We start from the raw sequence: 19185 nt of genomic DNA, 5'->3' as shown, positions 1-19185 counted from the left end.
GTCTATTGGATCTCAAGATTAACACAGAGTAGCTCGAAGTATTGCTTGCAATGTGTTAAGAGTACAAAAAGAACAGGAAAACAAATTCTCACCAAAATAAGCAATCCTACCCCACTTACCTTGGAATAAAAAACCCCACTGGATTCAAACAGGACTTACTTCTGAGTAGATGTTGTTACTCAGTGGACGCAAGCAGCATTTCACCAGGGAATTTGTTGCAATAAGAGACAACAATGCCCAGTGTTATCTTAGCAGGCACTTTGATGCAGAGACCTCTCTGACTTATAACAACTCCAGAAACCTCTGATCCAAATGATTTCTTATCACGCAAAAGGTGCATTCAGGAATGGGGGAAGTACAAGGTTAACACTGTGCACATGAAGAGAGAATGAGCAGGGGAGCAGGATTGCAGCTACAAGCCTACACTGCACCACTGGTGTGTGTGTGTGTGTGTGTGTCTGCCTGCCTGCCTGCCTGCACATCGCATGCACACTCACACACTGTGAGCACAAGCGCATTCCTGAGAAAAGAGCACTGGCTCATGTAATGTGGCCCAGAAGGCACTTTATTTCACTATGAGTACATTACACAAAAATCAATAGTGATATGGTTCAACAGCCAAAGACCACGGAGAACAAAAAGGTCAAGAAAAGCAGGAATGGAGTCTGATGACTTCCCCAGGGAGAGGAGAAGGTTGCCCCTCTCTTGTGGCTTCCCCATAATCCTCCGCCAACAATGAGACACAAAAGGGTTTCTCACCCAGTCAGATTCATATATGGTTAAGGCATCTTGGCCCTAGGTGGTCGGACACCTTGCTATGGCCCGGCTCACACATGCTAGACCACGGTTTGCTTGACAAACTATGTGATAGCCATAGTTTCCCTATTCTGCTTCCTGCTTGCATCGGATCAACTGCCCTCCCTCCCTCTAGGTTTTGCTATGCTTTTGACCTTGCTATGGACTTCGGTTGGTCGCCTTGGTTGCCCAGGGGGCCTGGTAGGAGTTTTTTATCCATTTGGCAAATTGGCACTGCCCTCTTGGTTTTTTCGCCTACCTCGTAGCAATTCGTCACAACTTTATAGTATTGGCGGTTAGGCATTGGAATATTTAATATGTGATGTAATATGTGTTGTGTGTTGGAGGGCAGGTTGTGGCCATCACCTACCCCCTAGGGGTATCCCGTTAAGGGGATTTGGCGGTCATGGATCCTGTCCGATACCCCGCTGGTGGCTAGGGCCATGGCACGACCCCCGGTGACATCAGAGGAAGCTTCCAGTTGTATTTGCATCAACAAGCTCCTCCACTGGTCGTTAACCCTAAGGTGACTCCCTGCAGAGTGGGGTGGAGTCAAGCGTTGTGCTCTTCTCCAATGCCTAAGGCAAATACCTCTCACATGCTATAACCAATAAAGTTGTGGCCTTATTTTGACCATTAACCTAAAATCATGTGTCCTTGTGTTTTATTTACTCCACGGAGGTGGCGGGTCATCGACTCGAAACATCCAACCATTTTCACAAGGCACGAAGGCTTGTGAAAATACAGCTATAGTCAAGGCTTTCAGCTAACAGCCAAGGACTTGTCTGTCCACTTTTTTAAAGGGCATTTCTTTGCACCACTTAACTTTGTCGCGCTTCATGATTTCTGTTGTAACAGATATCGGCTATTTTCTTTGAATTTTCCATTAGTCAAGTGCTGGGCTGTATCCATTCAATTTCAGTGCCAGAAAATCAGGTCAAAGGAATATGAATTATTTACATACGAACACTTAAAATAAGCATAACTTAAATATATCTAACAGCATAGGGCACTCAGTCTGTCCTGCAGCCCCATAAGCTGAATAATAAAGTATTGCAAATGGCCCCAATGCCTTCTCCTATACCTATATCCTCCACACAAATATATTAAGTTTATGTCTTGTGGAAACTACAATCCTTCCAATACACATAAAATCCAGCACTGCCAAAAATATCTTCTCTTTGAATGGGATTTACATCGGGTTACATACGCTTCAGGTTACATACTCCGCTAACCCAGAAAGAACTTTGCTTCAGGATAAGAACAGAAATTGTGCTCTGGCGGCGCAGCGGCAGCGGGAGGCCCCATTAGCTAAAGTGGTGCTTCAGGTTAAGAACAGTTTCAGGTTAAGAATGGACCTCCGGAACGAATTATGTAACCAGAGGTACCACTGTACTCTGAAGACCAGTGGAGAAGAGGACAAAGGAGCATGCCCACTCTATAATCCATCCTGGAACTTCTCCAGCCAATCCATTATTGCTGGTCTTTCAGTAGTCCTTGATCTGTGTTTACAAACAGGCTGCAACATGCCCAAAGCAGCAGATCATACCAGTGTAGGCCAGCATGCTTTGGGTGCTTTCATCCCAGTCTAACGATCTATGGAACAGGCAACAGCATGGGAGAGGTAGGAAGAAGGTCCACAGTAGACCCGCAGGTCCTCCTCCTATATAGGAGTGCAAGCCCCAACCCAACCTGCCTGGGCTAGTTAATGCTGCAAGGTGACACCCACGCGGTAGACTAATGATTCCAAAAAACAATGTCACTTGAACGGAGAGTTCCATTGTAGAACCTCCTCTTCCAATTATATCAGGATAAGTTGTGTGTAAAACTGTATGCACTACAGCACTTCAGAACTAAGCCTTGAAGACTGGTTCCAACAGGTGCTTCTGTTCAACAGATGATGGAAGGGAATGTGCAAATTATTTGCATGGACAAGTGTCCCCAATTTTTAGCCAGCCTTTGCAGCCAGCCCAAGATCTCTGCTCACTGACACTCGCCTGACATCACACTGAGCTTCGAGATGCTGAGACTGACCAGCCAGTGACACTGTGGGAAGGAGCTGGTCCTCCTGCCTGGCTTCCATGGGGACAGAGAGGCTCCTTCCTACTCAACCGAGCTTCATGCCCACCAGAGAGAATGAGATGCTAAGTCAGGGCAACTTTGGTGAACAAATCTGTGGCTCTTGAGGTGTTAAGGCCGATGGCCTGCAATTGACATTTGAAGTGGTTAACATACATGAAACTATTTGACAATGCAGTCCATGGGAGACAAACAAGTGCAGATCCTTCCAATAAAGGGCCGGTGTGTGAGAGAGACACGTGTCTTTTTCCTTTCACACATTTGGGAAACAATAAATTCTGCAAGCCCACCTCCTGCTAGGACAATGCATTTCCCTTTTGCTGCAAACACACCAGTTTTAAAAATAATAATCAAGAGAATGAAGACACCCCCGATTCTGGTCCGTTACTTCCCAGCAGGGCATACCACAGCTGGGAGTCTGATTTTTAAATGATTCCTACTGAGAAGAGAAGACTCCCTGGAAAAGACCCTGATGTTGGGAAAGGTGGAGGGCACAAGGAGAAGGGGACGACAGAGGATGAGATGGTTAGACAGTGTCTTCGAAGCTACTAACATGAGTTTGGCCAAACTGCAGGAGGCAGTGAAGGATAGGCATGCCTGGCGGGCTCTGGTCCATGGGGTCACAAAGAGTCGGACACGACTGAACGACTGAACAACAACTGTTGTACCTCAGGAGGAATAACAAATGCCCGGCTCCTCTCCACTACATGTGTCTCTTTAGCAATTTCCTTCCACCTTTGACCAACAGGGAACACAAGCACCTTTTGTGTTTTAAGATGGTTGTGCACATATCTGAACACAAAACCCTCTCCTCTCTGAGCACCCTGCTTTGTATGACACACCCACCCTCCTCCTCTTGTTTCGACAGGAAAACCACATTTGTTTCCTGTTTCTCAGAGCCAAGCAGAAGCAGCCCAGCATTTCCTTACCATCCAGGCAACTGTTGATCTGTGCTCTTGAAGGTGGGTCAATTAATGTTATCTTGCCATTGTGGCTTATTTCTTCATTTCCTTTCTAGGCTGGGGGACACTTCAGCAGCAAGAAAAACAATCTAGTGCAACGGTTTGCAGAAAAAGGAAAGCGGAAAAAAGGAGCATTTGCCATGCCAGCAGACTGACAGCAGCAGTTACCAGAGGACTCAAGGAGGTGCTCCAAAAACAATGCAGTTGACAATGGAAGAAGAGGAAGAACGAGTCCCTCCCCTCCCCTCCCACCCCACTTGTAACTCAGTTCACAATCCCACCCACACTCCTCAGGCTGTATCTCAGCCACCTTCTCTCGCACAGCCGGACAGGCCAAGGTATCTTCCCTCCCTCTTCCCCAGTGAGGGCAACACAAGCTTGGGTCAGCATTCCTCAGTCCTTTTGCCTGTGGGAGCAGAATCATAGAATTGTAGAGTTGAAAGGCATCGCAAGGGTCATCTAATCCAACCCCCTGCAATGCAGGAAACTTTTGCCCAACATGGGGGGAAAGAGGGTCCCAATGGTGACAGTTTGAACATTATGTTCCATTCTTAGGGTGGGAGCAGAAGAAATCACAGTCCAAGCCAAAGTTTATAACACTACAGGAAGTCCTGCCTCCTCCACAAGAGTGTATCTGCAATAATTTGCCTTATCACCAATCCCAGGAAGCTAGCTACAGTCTGTCCTCCACCAGGAAGCCCAATTCCCTCATTTCTTGACCATTAATTTCTGCAAACTCTTCTTGTTTCATCTCTCCTCTAGTCTGGCAGCAAAGCAAAAACACACACAAAACAGGGAGATCAATCTGAAGGTATGGATTTATATATTTCAGGCACATTTGATTGCTGAGTTTGGAATACAATCATTTTAAGGAGCATCTGCACTTGGTGTTTGGGACAGAGCAGGGATTCCTCCTCCTCGCTCCGCCTACCTGAAAGAGGGACAGCGTCTGCCTTGGTGCCAAGGACTCAACTGTTCCAGTTCCCATCATAAACATGCCCATGGCTTCAACTTGTTCACTGGGCTGGGCCACAGGAAGTGTATATCACGAGAGTGCAGAAAGAGCCTCACTCATTGCTAGCTGGCATTCGTGCACAAATCAAGGTGGTGGATTCCGCCTTTACATTTCAGGTGGGGTCTTCCCTCATAAGACATTCTTTGCCCCATACACTTGGAGCGGGTCTCCTAACTTACCCTAGTCCCTCAATTTGCAGAGGTTACCGTGATGTCGACAAAGAGCCAAGGCCTCTCTGTGACGGGATCTCTTCTTGGAAACTCTTCATTAGGCATCTTCATTGCTAGTTTTTAGCCAAGTGCTGAATAGACAAGCCAGATTGCTTAAAGGGTTTATTTCACTGCAAAGCCCATCATGTGACTGTTGATATTATTCATTGTTTTATAGTTGTCAATGTTGATGTTATCATAGACTTTGTTATTTTATGACTGTCAATATTTCATTTTTAACAACCGTTTTTATGCCGCAAGTCTCCTTCGGGACCTGTAATAATTGGCCAAATGACAGGATGCAAGCAATCCAAACAGATATGATGCTTACGTATTTGGAGAGTTGGGCAAACAATGATCTAGTAAGTCCGCAACTTTGGGCAATTAACTTGTGCACATTCAGCTTTACATGCTTGGCAAAAATGTAAAAAAATTTAAGGGGAGGCACTCCAGAAAAACAGGCACCGGCAATCCCACCCCATGTGTTTTGACTACACGCGATTTTGACTTTAGGTGCAATCCCCGGAACATCACCCCCGCAGAAGCTGAGCAATGCGCAGGCTTTCTGAAGACGCTGCAACCCTGAGAATGCATCTCAGCAACATAAGAAGCTGCCTTAACCCAAGTCAGACCCACCGCTCCATCTAGCTGTGTTTTCTACAGCAACTGGCAAAGCTCTCCAGGCTTTCAGACAGGGGGTCTCTCCCAGCCCCACTTGGGGATGCCGGGGACAAACCACAGTCCTGCATGCTAAAAGCTCCACCACTTCCTTAACACAGAGCTATTTGCATTTTAAAAATTAAATTCTACTCAATGCATCACTAAGGGTTTTGTGGATTTTTTTACACTCAACAATACCAGGCAACACCATTCATATTTTCAAGGCACAATGGAGTGCGCCTCCAGGGGTGAAGTCAAACCTCTGTGTGAGCAGTGCCAAAGTGACCTCCCCAGGGCGCAAGCCTGGGAATTGTGCCTGGAGGTCCTGGGCTGCCCAGACGATACAACCCCCCTTTCTTTTGGCCTCACTGATGTGATCCAAAGGAAAGCAGAGCAAGACATTCGGCACCAGCTTTGCTGCAGGAGTTTCCAGAAAGAGGAGTACAAGGTGCCATCTAACCATATTGGGGACTCCACCCCGGATTTGTGTAGGGTTCACTCCTGAGCCTTTTCTTCTCCTGAAGATATCCCACAAGAAGAAGAAGAAGAAGAGTTTGGATTTGATATCCCGCTTTTCACTACCCGAAGGAGTCTCAAAGCGGCTAACATTCTCCTTTCGGAAGCGGTGGCGCTTCCGGGCGAGAGTTTTCCTTCTGGTTGGCAAGCTCCACCTGCCCTTCACTTCCCTCTATAGCACGTGCAGAAACTGCCTTCTTGAGTACTGGGCCCACAACTGGTCTCGTCCACTCCATCCGCCAGAGTCTGTCTTCTCATAAGAAAACCTAAAAATATATTGGGTGGATGGCACTGCCTGGTCTATTTGTACTGCCAAACTCAATTTAGCAGCCCTCCTATGTGTTCTGAATTGCTCAAAGTTGCAAGGAGATTGTTCACCATTACACACATTTTGTGTTTTTAACATCTTTCTATTAGGTATACTGGGCAAGTCAACTGGGAGTTTGGCAGCCAGATTAGTTGGTTCTCAATGTCTATTTCTCTGCACTGTTATGGAAATTATTCCATCACAAGTGAAGAACTTCCCATTCACCTCACAACAGCTTTGCATACCAATATACTGTTGGCTGTACGAAGGTGTTCAGGTTTCTCCAGGCCACACCCAACTCGAGCGTATTCTGCTCTCTGAAGGGCTGTGCAAGTATCTCCTGAGCACAAGAAAATTGCACCACAGCTTTAGCCTTGCTTTTCCTTTGCCAGCAAACTTCTTCTAAAGATCTGCTGAATGTATTTGTTCATTTCAGCCTTGAGGCTTCTATATTACTATTAACTCTCCCTTCATTGCAAGATCCCAGCGCAAGTTAAAATATAATTTTTTAAAACCCACAAACAAACAAACAATCATATTAATTAATATTACTGATCAGTCATTTAGTGCAGTAGTTTTAAGCAGCTGTATTTCTACCATTTTACAAAAAGGAACAAGAAAGGCTGTGAATGAAGATACTGAATTAAGGTGCTAGCTTTTAAAAAAACATATCTAAAAACTATTGCATGAAAAACGACACCAATATTTGAATACCAGACAAACGCAGGTGGTGCCGTGGTCTAAACCACTGAGCCTCTCAGGCTTGCAAATCAGAAGGTCAGCAGTTTGAATCCCCACGACAGGATGAGTTCCTGTTGTTCTGTCCCAGCTCCTGCCAACCTAGCAGTTCAAAAGCATGCTAGTGCAAGGAGATAAATAGGTACTGCTGTGACAGGAAGGTAAACGGTGTTTCCATGCGCTCTGGCTTCTGTCATGGTTCTGTTGCGCCAGAAGCAGTTTAGTCCTGCTGGCCACATGACCCGGAAAGCTGTCTGCGGACAAACGCCAGCTCCCTCAGGCTGAAAGCGAGATGTGTGGCCTTTGACTGGACTTAACCGTCCAGCAGTCCTTTACCTTTAAGCTTTATAAGTCCTTTTGCTTTCAAGAGCTCTTGGCTCCACAGGGTTTCTTGTGCTGCCTTTAGACTCCAAACTTCTGGGCACAAATGGGATAGTTATCAAATGTAGGAAGCAAGCAGAACTCAAACTCTTTAATGTGGGGAAATGTTAACTCGTCTCAACTTCCAAGCTGGTCCCAAAGTTGCCTTGGACCTTTAAAGAAATTCACTATTTAATTTTGAAAAGGGAGAACCTTTTCTGGAGTTACGAAATACCTGCCTGGGAGCGGTGGGAGAGTGTTAAGTACATACATTATCAGCCTACTTTCCTGTTCATTTTCTCCTGAAATTTTGTTGATAGCATGGGTGATAGAGAGGTTCTGCCCAAATCTTTAGAGGGCAAAGTAAGTTGATATCCTGCAACTTTTCTTCCAAGATAAAATTTCTCCACACACCACACTCCAAGGGCTGTATAAGGTAATCACACAATTTCTCCCTGTTTTGTTTTGGTTTTTTTGGTGGGGGGAGGCAGAGAAAGGAAGAGGCGAAGACCACCATCATTTAGTATGATGCAGACAAGCTGCAGTGAGGTTTGGGCTCCTGTGCTCCCCTCCCCTTCATCTCTCTGCATAGCATCCCAGCAGCTTTGGTTAACCACAGTGAAGGATCTGGTCAACATGCTAAACTGTGGTTAACATTAACTTTGGTTTTTTTCCCAAGCAGGACAGCTTCATAACACATGGATTGAAGTTGGCTTGTTCAAAACAAACCATCGTTCAGATAAACTAGTTTATGGTTAGGTTAACACAGCAAGCCTCAATCTAAACTAGAAGGCCAAGCATCTGAACTTCTCGCAACTGTGCTGGGAAAGAGGGAAACATAGCAGTCCGAGGCTCACCACAGCCCAGTCACATGCCACTAAACTATGGTCTAGCAATTATTATTTTTTTTGGGGGGGGGGAGGTCCATCATTCAGTCAACCCCCTTTTGACATCAGCAGCTGCTATACAGCAACCCCAACCTTCAACTCAGCCTTATTTGCATGCTTGGCAACCAACACTTTAAGGTGGGGTTTCTCAGATTTCCTTACCCCAAAGTAAGGATAAAATACTACTGAGGCCCACCAATCACAAAATGTTGACACAGGACATCCCATTTTAGGCAGATTTTGTTTCAGACGGCTAAGACTTTTTCTTATCTCTCTGTATCTCTTTGCTGCTCTCTGCAAAACTGCCTGTTTCTTCCATCCCTCCTCCCTTTCCAGCCCGGTCTTCCTCCGAGTCGGAAGCCTATGCCAAGGAGGCCATTACATGATACACAGCTGATTAATTTCTTCTTTCATACCTGCAATTAGATGCACAAAGAGAAATTCAATCAATAAAAGAAAGCCCAATAGCCAATTTGATTAATCCCTCCCTTACTCTGAAGTTTATTATCAGTAAAACGACGAACCACCTCTCTCTTTCTAAATTTCCTTTCTGCGTCTTATCTTCCTCAGAGAAGGGAGGAGATGCTTTCTGGCTCAGCAGAGGGCCTGGCAGGAGAGGAGGGAGACCACAGCATTTGGGGCGGGCAAGCAGGAACTTCTCCTTTCCCCCTCCTTCAAGATATGTCACAACTCTCCAGCCTCCCTCCTTTCCTCACACTCAGGTGGCTCAATTTCCTCACTTCCTTTCCTACCCCCCCCTCCATTTTTGCTTGCTGCAGCCTCACACTCACCTCTTCCTCTTACCAAATTCTCGTCCCACAAGGAAGCTGCTGGCAGCCTTGGTCCAAGCAAAACACGACCAAGGCAGTGTGGCTCGTGCCCAGAGGCGTCCCCCGTTTGCCCCCTTCCTTCATTGCAGAATTCCCCATTCCCATGTCTCCCATCCACCCGCAGCCTCTAGACTGGATAGCAGGCAGCAGGAATCTTCTCCATGGCAGGTACAGTCATACCTCGGGTTGCGTGTTTTCAGGTTATGGACGCGCCAAACCCGGAAGTACCGGAACGGGTTACTTCTGGGTTTTCGCGCTTTGCGCATGCACAGAAGCACCAAATCGTGACCCACACGTGCGCAGACACGTCGCTGCGGGATGTGAACGTGCCTCCTGCATGGATCACGTTCGCAACCCAGGCATCCACTTTACTCTGTTCTACCTGCCATGGAGAAGATTCCAGCTACCAGCACTTGACAAAAGGTTATTGGCTCTGCAGGGTTCACTAGAGTAAGACGGATAGAGGCCATCTTTCAAGGAGTATCGCTACCCTGGACTCCCCCCAACAACAGTATTGATCAGAAAAGGAATGACTAGATTTTCCCACTGAAATTTCAGGCACCAACAAGCTACCATGGCAATGCTATAGCAACCTGACTGTGGTTACCTGGAACAATGATTATGCAGACATGTTTCTAAAAGTGTGCCTAAAACCTGCTGGTTTTGCATAACTGGTTCTTGAAATTCTTCAGCAGGGAGGGCAAACTGGCCCCAGAGCCTTATCTGATGTGACAGCCAGCCACCCAGTTTCACCTTATTGATGATACCCAATGTTAAAGAGCAGACAAGCCAAAGCCCAGCTCTTTGGGGGGGCTGGATTGAAGACCTGGGACAACAGCAAAATGCCGGTAGCCAAAGACAAAACAACTAAGAGAATAAACCTAACCTACAGAAGACTCTCTCCAATACCTTCTAAAACACACTGAGAAGAATGTGTCGTCAGGCTGTTTTCCATCTTAACTGTGCCTACCCAGAAGGAAGTCAAGAGAACATGTGGGATACTCAGGTGTTACTTTACTGAGGAGTGAAGTCAACACTGGAACGCAAGTTTCCTCTCTCTGGTGGTGATAGGAAACAAGTCCTGGGCTTATGAATTTTATTACATTTCTAGTCCAACTTTCTTCCAAGGGGCTCAAGGCAGTGCCTGTAGGACCCACACAATGTTATCCTTACAGTCATTTTGCCAGAGAGGGTGAGCCAGGCCCTTTCTCTCAGCCCACAGTTCGAACAGAGAACTTCATGGCTGAACGTGTCTCCCCAGGCCTGGTCAGAAACTCTGACCACTACACCAGGCCGCAATCGTGTCTTTCCACCATGTTTGTGCCAACTGGAACATCTTCATCAAAGATCTCAAGGTGATTCACAGAATTCAAAACTGCCCCTCTGAAGGCTCCAATAGTCTTGTCTGTTTGGTGGCAGAAGCCACCTTGTTGTTTGTAAAACATTATCTGCCCGAAAATGGAGGGAAACAAAAACAAAAAGGTGGCCGTGGGAGAGACTTCTTCTCCTCACTTTTATCATGTATTGATTTAGTATTTACCCCTGAACTTTCCTTCTGTCTTCAAAGCCAAGACACAGCTCAGGGACCTGTCGTCACCTGGCTCACCTAAGAGCCTCCATCCTCCTCCTCCTCCTGCCACCAAATGTTGCAGGAGGGTCTCAGCACTGGCCTGCTTTTCAGGGCTGGCGTAAGCACTAGCGAGAAGCACCTGTGGGTCCAAAATCTGGGAGTAAATTACTCCCAAGCTAAGATTGCTTTCTATGTTTGAAGAAGACACAGGAGAGACAAAAAGAGCTTGTGTTTTTTATGCAGCTACTGGTAGGTTGCTTATTACACAATTTGGAAAAACTCTACAGATGCCACAGACAGTTGGTACAGGAAGCTCTGGAAGGGAGCAGCAGAGAAACTTACCCACCAGATGCACATGATCAAAGGCCAGAACCACATTTCCCTGTTTGGAATGAGTTTATCGCTTACACTGTGAAAAATACTAAAAACAAGTTCCACCACCATCAGTTTCAGTTTGGAAATGTTTGATATTGGGAAAGGTCCCAAACAACTTACGAAGACTTGGGTTAATGTGCATCGGTTGATATTTGTGGAGGCTGCATTATAACTGGCCAATCTTGGCTACACTGAGAGGGGACTGGAAGAGGCTTCTTTGCAAACAAACAAACATAATGCGTTTTGCTGTGGAACTGTTCCCCATTTATAGTTTTGTACTGTAAAGTCCTCAATAAAAAGGAATGCAAAGACAGCACTACCTAAACTATTTCATAAACTTTTCACTGCAAAATAATCTCAATTGCAGCAATTTAAGGCTTTGCCTTTTGCTGAAGGAAAAGTTCAGTGTGTTTGTGGTTGCGATCCGCCTGCAGGGCAGCAAGAGGACAGGCTGTCAGGAGGAGATGAACACATCTGAATGAACGGAGGCAAGGGAACAAACGTTCATTTTTTTATTTTTTGAAAGATGGTGATAAGATAAAGATCAATGTGACTTTCTAATGTGCTGAGCTTTTTGTGGTGAACCTCTTTTAACCTACAGTTTGTTTGGTGCCTACACTATCACTCCCAAAACACCTGCATTTTTAAGCATTCTGTGAGCTCAGGACCATAATCCCCATGTGGTCACTCTGTACCAGCAGACACCCGCCTTCAATAATGTGATTTTTATTAATTTTCAGCAAGACAAAGGACAGTAAGCAAATATGAGGTCACACAGCTATTATACAGAAAGGGCACTCTATGAATGGATGGCTGTGTCATCCCCATCGTTTAGACCAAAACCAAACCTTCTAACTGAAGGAGTGGACTTCAGTGGTGACACTGAGAGACCCATGCATCAGCCCACATCTGCTGGCACAGAATGATAGCAATACTTATAAAACCAGTGCCTTTAGCCAGAACCAAGGCCTGGTACTCACTGCGGAGTGTGTGCCTGTGTTTGCACGCTACAGCCTGAGGTGGGGGGGGGACATTCAAAAGGAAACAGCTGGAACGTTAAATGCTAGCATGTTGGGGACCAGGATGGAGAACCTTCTCCGTGGTTTGCTGCTATGCAAGGTATTATTTGAATACAGAGACATTCTTCTGGATCAGGCCAAGGGATCATTCTAGATACGCCTGCTCGTCTTCCCACGGCCAACCAGGTGCCCATGGAAAGCCCACAGGCAGGAATGGGACGCAATGGAGTTCTTCCTACCTGCGATTCTCAGCATGCTGCCAGACACAGGAGCTACTCCATAGCCTTACCCTCCGTGGAAGGGAGTCTGAAGTGGTGCAGCCCAGGTGAAGGCTTGCTGCCTTAAGAAGAACTGCACCAAGGAGTTTATTTATTGGTGGAAGAGTTATAGGCAGGAAGGAAGCAGCAGCAACAAGCTGGCGGGGGGGGGGCAGGGGCACAGCCAGCATTCATGGGGGGGGGGGCAGAACCCAGCGGTTGGAAACATGATTGGTCAGTTAGTTAAGTATTTTTGTTTATTTACTTGATTGGGGGGAGCAGCTGCCCCCCCCGCCAAGGGGGGAGTTTGCCTGAAAGGGGACTTTGAGGAAACTCTTCATCTGTATCATCAGGCATGCATGTGGGGGACACCCTAAATTTGCTGCCTGCCCATCGTGACTCCAGCCATCAAGAATCAAACATGCTCCTATGGTCACAGTCCCTTCCCAAGCCAAGTATGTCTTGTCCCAAACTGTGCTTTTTCATAACAGCTTCCCAGCAAACCTCATTTTGAGGTCAACCTCTGCTGATTTGTAGTCAGTGTCCAAGGAGGGCTGAAGTAGGGCAAGAAGGAGAAATCTTGGATTGAGGAGACCCTGGCACAAATTCCCCACTCAGCCATGAAGCTCAGAGGGATGTGTTTGGCCCCTTCCCTCCTAACTTAAATCTAACTCACAGAATTTTTGCAGGCGTAAAATGCAATGATGCAAGGACTACAGGGAGTCTGCTGGATCAGGCCAAGGGCTCATCTAGTCCAGCATACTGTTCTCACAGCGGCCTGGGGGAAACCTGCAAGCAGGACACGAAGGCAAGAGCCGCCTCTGCCATAGTTTCCAGCATCTGGGATTCAGAAGCATCACCAGCTGATGGTGGAGGAAGAGCAGAGCCAACCTGCTCTGCAAGATTTCTTGCATGCCATTCTCGAGTTCATTGATTGAAGGCAGGGTGTAAAATGCAACACACAATTTAGCCTGCAACGGACCACAAGCCTACTTTCTTTGCCCAGCTAAGAAACTTTATTTCCTTTCCAAGGTCCTTTCCTGCCTTTGTTGACCATCCTCTCTTTTGCTGCGGCTGCGCAAGGTACACTGAACCCAGCTCTGTAAGACAACACTGCTCTCTGACTCCTCTGCCAAGCGCTGGACACCTTATATGCATGATACTAAAAATAGAAACGGAAGAAACACACCTTCGACTAAGTCAGCCCAACTATTCCAAGGGCAGATTAGACAGCGTGCATATAGAGCAAAAACTATGTATTGGCAAACATTTATTGGTCACTTCAGACAATTTTAGGCTGTCACGCAAATGGCTTGCCACAAAATGCTCACTTCTCAGCACGGCAAAAAGTATTCAGAACAGCAACAAACAGGTTGCTTTTTGCTCTTTTGAACTTACCAGGGCAACAGGTGTTGCTGCAAGCAAAGCCCTCTAGAGTTAGTGACTCCCGAAGCAGCGAAAATATTCAAGATGAACCCATGTTAACCAGCTCCAGCACTTGTCAGTTAGGAAGGAAGGAAGAGGCACAGTTAAAAGTTACAAGAAGTCAGGGGGGGGGGTGTGAGATCAAGACGATTCAATGGACCAATCAAGTGACTGCACATCACAATTTTAACCTCAACTGAAAGAGCAACACAGGAGTTTCCCCTACTGGTTGCTTCCAACTTTGCTCCACATCTGCTGCAATTCCCTTCCTTGTGGCCCAGCAGCTGCTTCTACCAACCTTCCTTTGCATTCTTTAAATGCCCTCAGGCAAAGGCGGTAAGTGCCACCAAAGTACTCAAATACTTTAGATAAACCCACAATAGCAATAGTGGACTTTCCCAGGCTCAGCAAGTGAAGCAGCTAACATCAATTACTGGAGAACAGAGACAGACCCAGACAGAAATGATCCTTATTGTTTTGGATTTTACAGAGAAGAGTTGACGGGACTTCCAAAGAGAAACAAATGGTACGTAAGATACTTGCAAGATACTCATGCTTTTAAGACCACGTTTTCTGGTTTTGAGAAGCAAGAAAACTAGGTATGGGGAGGCGTGACAGATCTATAAAATTACGTATTAGTGGTTTGGAGAAAACAGCTTCCCCCCCCTTCTCAGTTGTAGAACTCCTACTCCCCTCAATCAAGTTTACTGGAAGCAGGTTCAGAAATGGCAAAAGAAGAGTTTCTTCTTCACAAAACTAATTTATGGTAAACACTGCAAGGGAAACTATTGCAGAAAAGTTTTTTAAAGCAGATTCGAGGAATGTGGGGGAGGGCAGGTCTAGTAAGGGAAAAGCAGCCACCTTGGCTCAGTGGTGCCTCTAAGTTCAGGGGCATCTTAGGAGAGATCACTATCAGGTCTTGCTTGCAAGTACCCGGACAACACCCCTGGCCGCTGGAATTCCTGAATTCCTGATACCCTCTGGCAGCATTGACAAGACTTGGCTCCAAAGCTTGTGAAGCAACACTTGCAAGTCACTGATTGCACTGAAAGGCTTAATACCCTTCTTCTGGCACAGGAGGCCATACAGAATGTAGAGCTGGCAGGGACCCTGAGGCTCATCTAGACCAACCCCCTGCAGTGCAGGAATTTACAGCTGTCCCGTCCAGGGATTGAACCTGCAACCTTGGTGCTACCAGACCCCTGCTCTTCCCAACGGAGCTAAGTTACCCTTCCAATATTGCTGGGCTCCAACTCCCATCCCCCCTGACAATGGGCTATGATGTCTGGGGAAGATGGGAGTTGGAGTTCAACGACATCCGGGAAGCAAGGCAACAGAATGCGTTGTCTGCCATTATAGTTCCAGTTTGGCGTGTGTACAGTTTATGCAAAAGTTTCTCTCACAAGCACACAGTCGTCCTAAACCCCTGCACTGCTGCTTAAAGCTCATGCCACAGTGTGGTACCCCGTATGCAGAACATCTGCAACCACTTTAGATTGACGGCACGACACGGGAGGCTGGAATTAAACACTTCTTATTCCACGTTCCCACACCAACTGGCTAGGTCCAAAATAAGTATGAAAAGGGGAAAGGGAAAAAGCACACACACACACACGCACACCGCGATTCGTATCGGGCTTAAGCCCAAACCGCTGCTATGTGCACTAAAACAAAAAACCCAGTAAATTGAATTTAGGAATGCCATGCCAAATAATGCCTGTCGCCTTCCTGCACAAATCCTGGGGAAGAGGCCGCACTCTGCCCCGCTCGCGGGCCGCCTTTGCCAAGAAGCGTTGCTCATTTAAGGGCCTAAGCGCTTCCCGACCCCCGACCCATTCACAAAGGCACCAGGCGCGTCCGAGACCCGCGAGCCGGGAAGGAGCCCCGCCGGGAAGCGCCTCGCGAGGGGCGCGCAGAAAGTGGCCAGGCAGGACGCGGCGGGAAAGGGCCAAGAGGAGCCGGGAAGCAGCAGCCAGAGGCGGGTGTCGCCCAGGAGCCCTTTAAAGCGGACAGCGAAGAGGCGCCACTCAATGGGGGGGCGGGGAGAGAAAGAATGAGAAACCTCCGCGGAGGAAGGCTGCACAAAGCAGCAGCCACGGGACTCTCCAAGCACCCCCCCCTCGCCATCCCTCTCTGTGGTTTTTGCGCCCCGAAGCGCAGGGCGGTCTCCGCGCGGCTCCTCTGAGCCCCCCTGCGCGGACAAAGCCGCGAACAGACGCCCCGAGGACAAAGGCGAGGCGGGCGCGAGGAAGAGCTGCCCCGGCGCGGAGTGGGAACCCTCGGCCGCGCAGCGTCGCGACCCCGGGAAGCGCAGCGTCTGCGCTGGGGGGCAGCTGGCGAGGCGCAACCGGGGCGCGGATGCAGCAGCTCCTCGGCCTCCCTCGCTTCGGGGAAACCTCGGCGTCCCGCGCGCGCCCTCGGTGCGCATGTGCCCCGCGCGCCCCTGCCTACCGCGAGCGCGCGCCCCGTCCGCTCCAGCCCGCGCGCCTTTGTGCGCCAAGGAAGCGCCCGGAGCGAAGCCCTCACCTCGGCGCGGAGCTGCTCTCGGGGCGCCCCTCTCCTCCGGCCGGAGCCCCGTCGGGGCGCCAAGGCGTGTCTCGGCTCCGCCCGGCGGCTCCTTCCCGCGCTCGTCCGTCCCTCGCTCACTCGGTGCTCGCTCGCTCGCTCGGCGCCCGGGCTCGCCTTGGAGGCGCCGCGGGGCGGATCCCGCCGGCGCGCGGGCTGCTGAGTCACGGGCCGCGGCTCCGCCCCGCTCCGAGGGGCGCTGCCGCCGCCGCCGCCGCCGCTTTGTGTCTCGGCCCCTCCGCCCGCCGCCGCCTTTGTTGTTTCGGGCGCGTGAGAAGCGCGGCGGCGTCTCGGGTGGCCCGTCGGGGCAGGAAGGGGCACCGGATCGTGCTGCTTTCCGTTCTGCGCGAGTCTCCCTGCCAATGGGCTTCCGCGGAGCCCAGCGGCGCCCACTGCCGGCTTCGGGGCAGCCCGGTCCTACTCAGCTCGGAGCTCCCCACGACGGAGCGCGCGAGAGGCAGCCGTGAGCCGCGCGGAGCCCCGGCCGTCCTCGGTGCGCTTCCCTGGCAGGAGGCAGGCAGGCAGGCACGGAGCCCCAAAAGGGGGCCGTTGCTGTGGGCTGGCTGAGATTGGAGGAGAAGCCTACCCTTGCAAAGTGGAAAGTCAAAAGGATTGTTTCCCCTCCCCAATTAAGTTTTTAAAGGAAACCTTTTCCCCCCAAATGCAAATGTTATTCATTAATAAAGCCTCTAACCTAGTTTTCCTTCCACAAATGCCTTGGGTGGTTTTGCAGAAATAAAGATTAGAGATGGAGCAGGGTGCCCGCTCTGAAATCTGCCTGCTATGATAAAGGTCAACCGTGGCTTTGAATCCTATTTTTATCAGAGGTTTCTATAAATTCCCCTTAAGGAAAGCATCCACTTTGCTGGTGTTTCAGCAGATTCTGCCCCTGGTTTTAGATGGGTTCTGTTGGGAATTCCTTCTAATTGCATCTGTGAAGATGGAGTTGTCGACAATATATGCTTTATTGCCGCATTACAAAATAAGATTGGTTGGTACATGGAACAAGACATTTGCCGTACTTTCTACCCTTTTTACTTGTTCGCACTTTTTTTACAATCAAGAAGTTTAAGACAAGTGATGGGTTCCATTTATGCACTTCATAAATGTGGCAAATTTTGAGAGTCCTGTTCAGGTAAAACATCTGTACAACTTAAGCACACAGCAATACCTAATTAGAAACAACAGCCAGAGATCTTGGCTGTATGAGATCTTCCTTGTCTGAACTGCCCTGAGATCTTTGTATGAAGAGCAGTATGCAAATTTAATAGAGAAATGAAAATGTGAGATAAAAAGGGACAGTATTTTGTGTGAACTTTACAACCAGTTAAAAATAAACCAGGTTAACAATTTGGCTTCAATTTGTTGATGCTGTTATACTGTTTAATCTTTTGTAAGTCACTTTCCGTTTTTTACATTTAAATGGTATATGTATATTTTATAATAAACAAACAAACCACATTATTTTGCACCAAGTTAACATGAGCTGAGAAAACACTAGTCATTTTACTGGGGGGGGGTGGGGGTGGGGAATATTGTGTTGGTTTTCCTGTTTATAACACTAGTACTATACAGTGGTACCTCGGTTTAAGAACAGCCCTGTTTACGAACTATTTGGTTTACGAACTCCGCAAAACTGGAAGAAGTGTCCTGGTTTGCAAACTTTACCTCCATCTAAGAACAGAATCTGAATGGTGGAAGGGCACCAGTGGCAGGAGGCCTCATTAGGGAAAGAGCGCCTTGATTTAAGAACGGTTTCTGTTTAAGAACGGACTTCTGGAACGGATTAAGTTTGTAAACCGAGGTACCACTGTACTTCTGTCTTGTTTTCTAACATTCCTTTAACGCCACAGCACCTGCTGGGTTATGGAACGGTGGCTTTTGGGCCAATACACCGCCATGACACTTTAAATGTCATTCATGCACGTGTGTGTGGTGTGACATAACTGAAGAAAGGCCCTGCTCTGCTCCACCTGCCCCAGGTCTCCTGCACGATTCTTCAAACACACACACAAAAGGGTGCTTAAGATGCTCACCAAAGAGATGTTGCCTGGATATTTTATGTGAGTGGGTGGTGTACAGAAATACTTTAATGAAGAAGTGTGCGTGCACACGAAAGCTCATACGAAGAACAAACTTAGTTGGTCTCTAAGGTGCTACTGGAAGGAATTCTTTATTTTATTTTGTTTTGTTTTAAATAAAATAAAAACACTGAGGACACTGTCACTCCCTGTGGAAGGGCGCAGGAGCAACTACACTGGCCATTCCATAGAATAATAGAATCCTAGAGTTGGAAGAGACCACAAGGGCCATCCAGTCCAACCCCCTGCCAAGCAGGAAACACCACCAAAACATTCCTGACAGATAGCTGTCAAGCCTCTGCTTAAAGACCTCCAAAGGAGACCACCACACTCCTTGGTAGCAAATACCACTGTCAAACAGCTCTCACTGTCAGGAAGTTCTTCCTAATGTTTAGGTGGGGTCTTCTTTCTTGTAGTTTGAATCCATTGCCCCGTGTCCGCTTCTCTGGAGCAGCAGAAAACAACCTTTCTCCCTCCTCTATATGACATCCTTTGATATATTTGAACGTGGCTATCATATCACCCCTTAACCTTC

The 19185-nt window shown here is 48.0% G+C and overlaps 1 protein-coding gene across 1 annotated transcript in view; it reads right to left on the bottom strand.

The window, feature by feature from the left end:
- FAM107B (family with sequence similarity 107 member B) overlaps positions 1-16554 on the bottom strand; it is a 51407-nt gene extending 34853 nt beyond the window's left edge. The window contains exon 1 of the mRNA XM_033161869.1: positions 16531-16554. The gene's annotated coding sequence lies outside the window, so the exon portion shown is untranslated. The remainder of the gene's footprint in view (positions 1-16530) is intronic.
- Between the last annotated feature and the right edge of the window lie 2631 nt (positions 16555-19185).

This window comes from Lacerta agilis, chromosome 10, assembly GCF_009819535.1.
Source record: "Lacerta agilis isolate rLacAgi1 chromosome 10, rLacAgi1.pri, whole genome shotgun sequence".
In the NCBI taxonomy this organism is placed as follows: domain Eukaryota; kingdom Metazoa; phylum Chordata; class Lepidosauria; order Squamata; family Lacertidae; genus Lacerta; species Lacerta agilis.
This window is presented reverse-complemented; position numbering and strand designations above follow the sequence as displayed.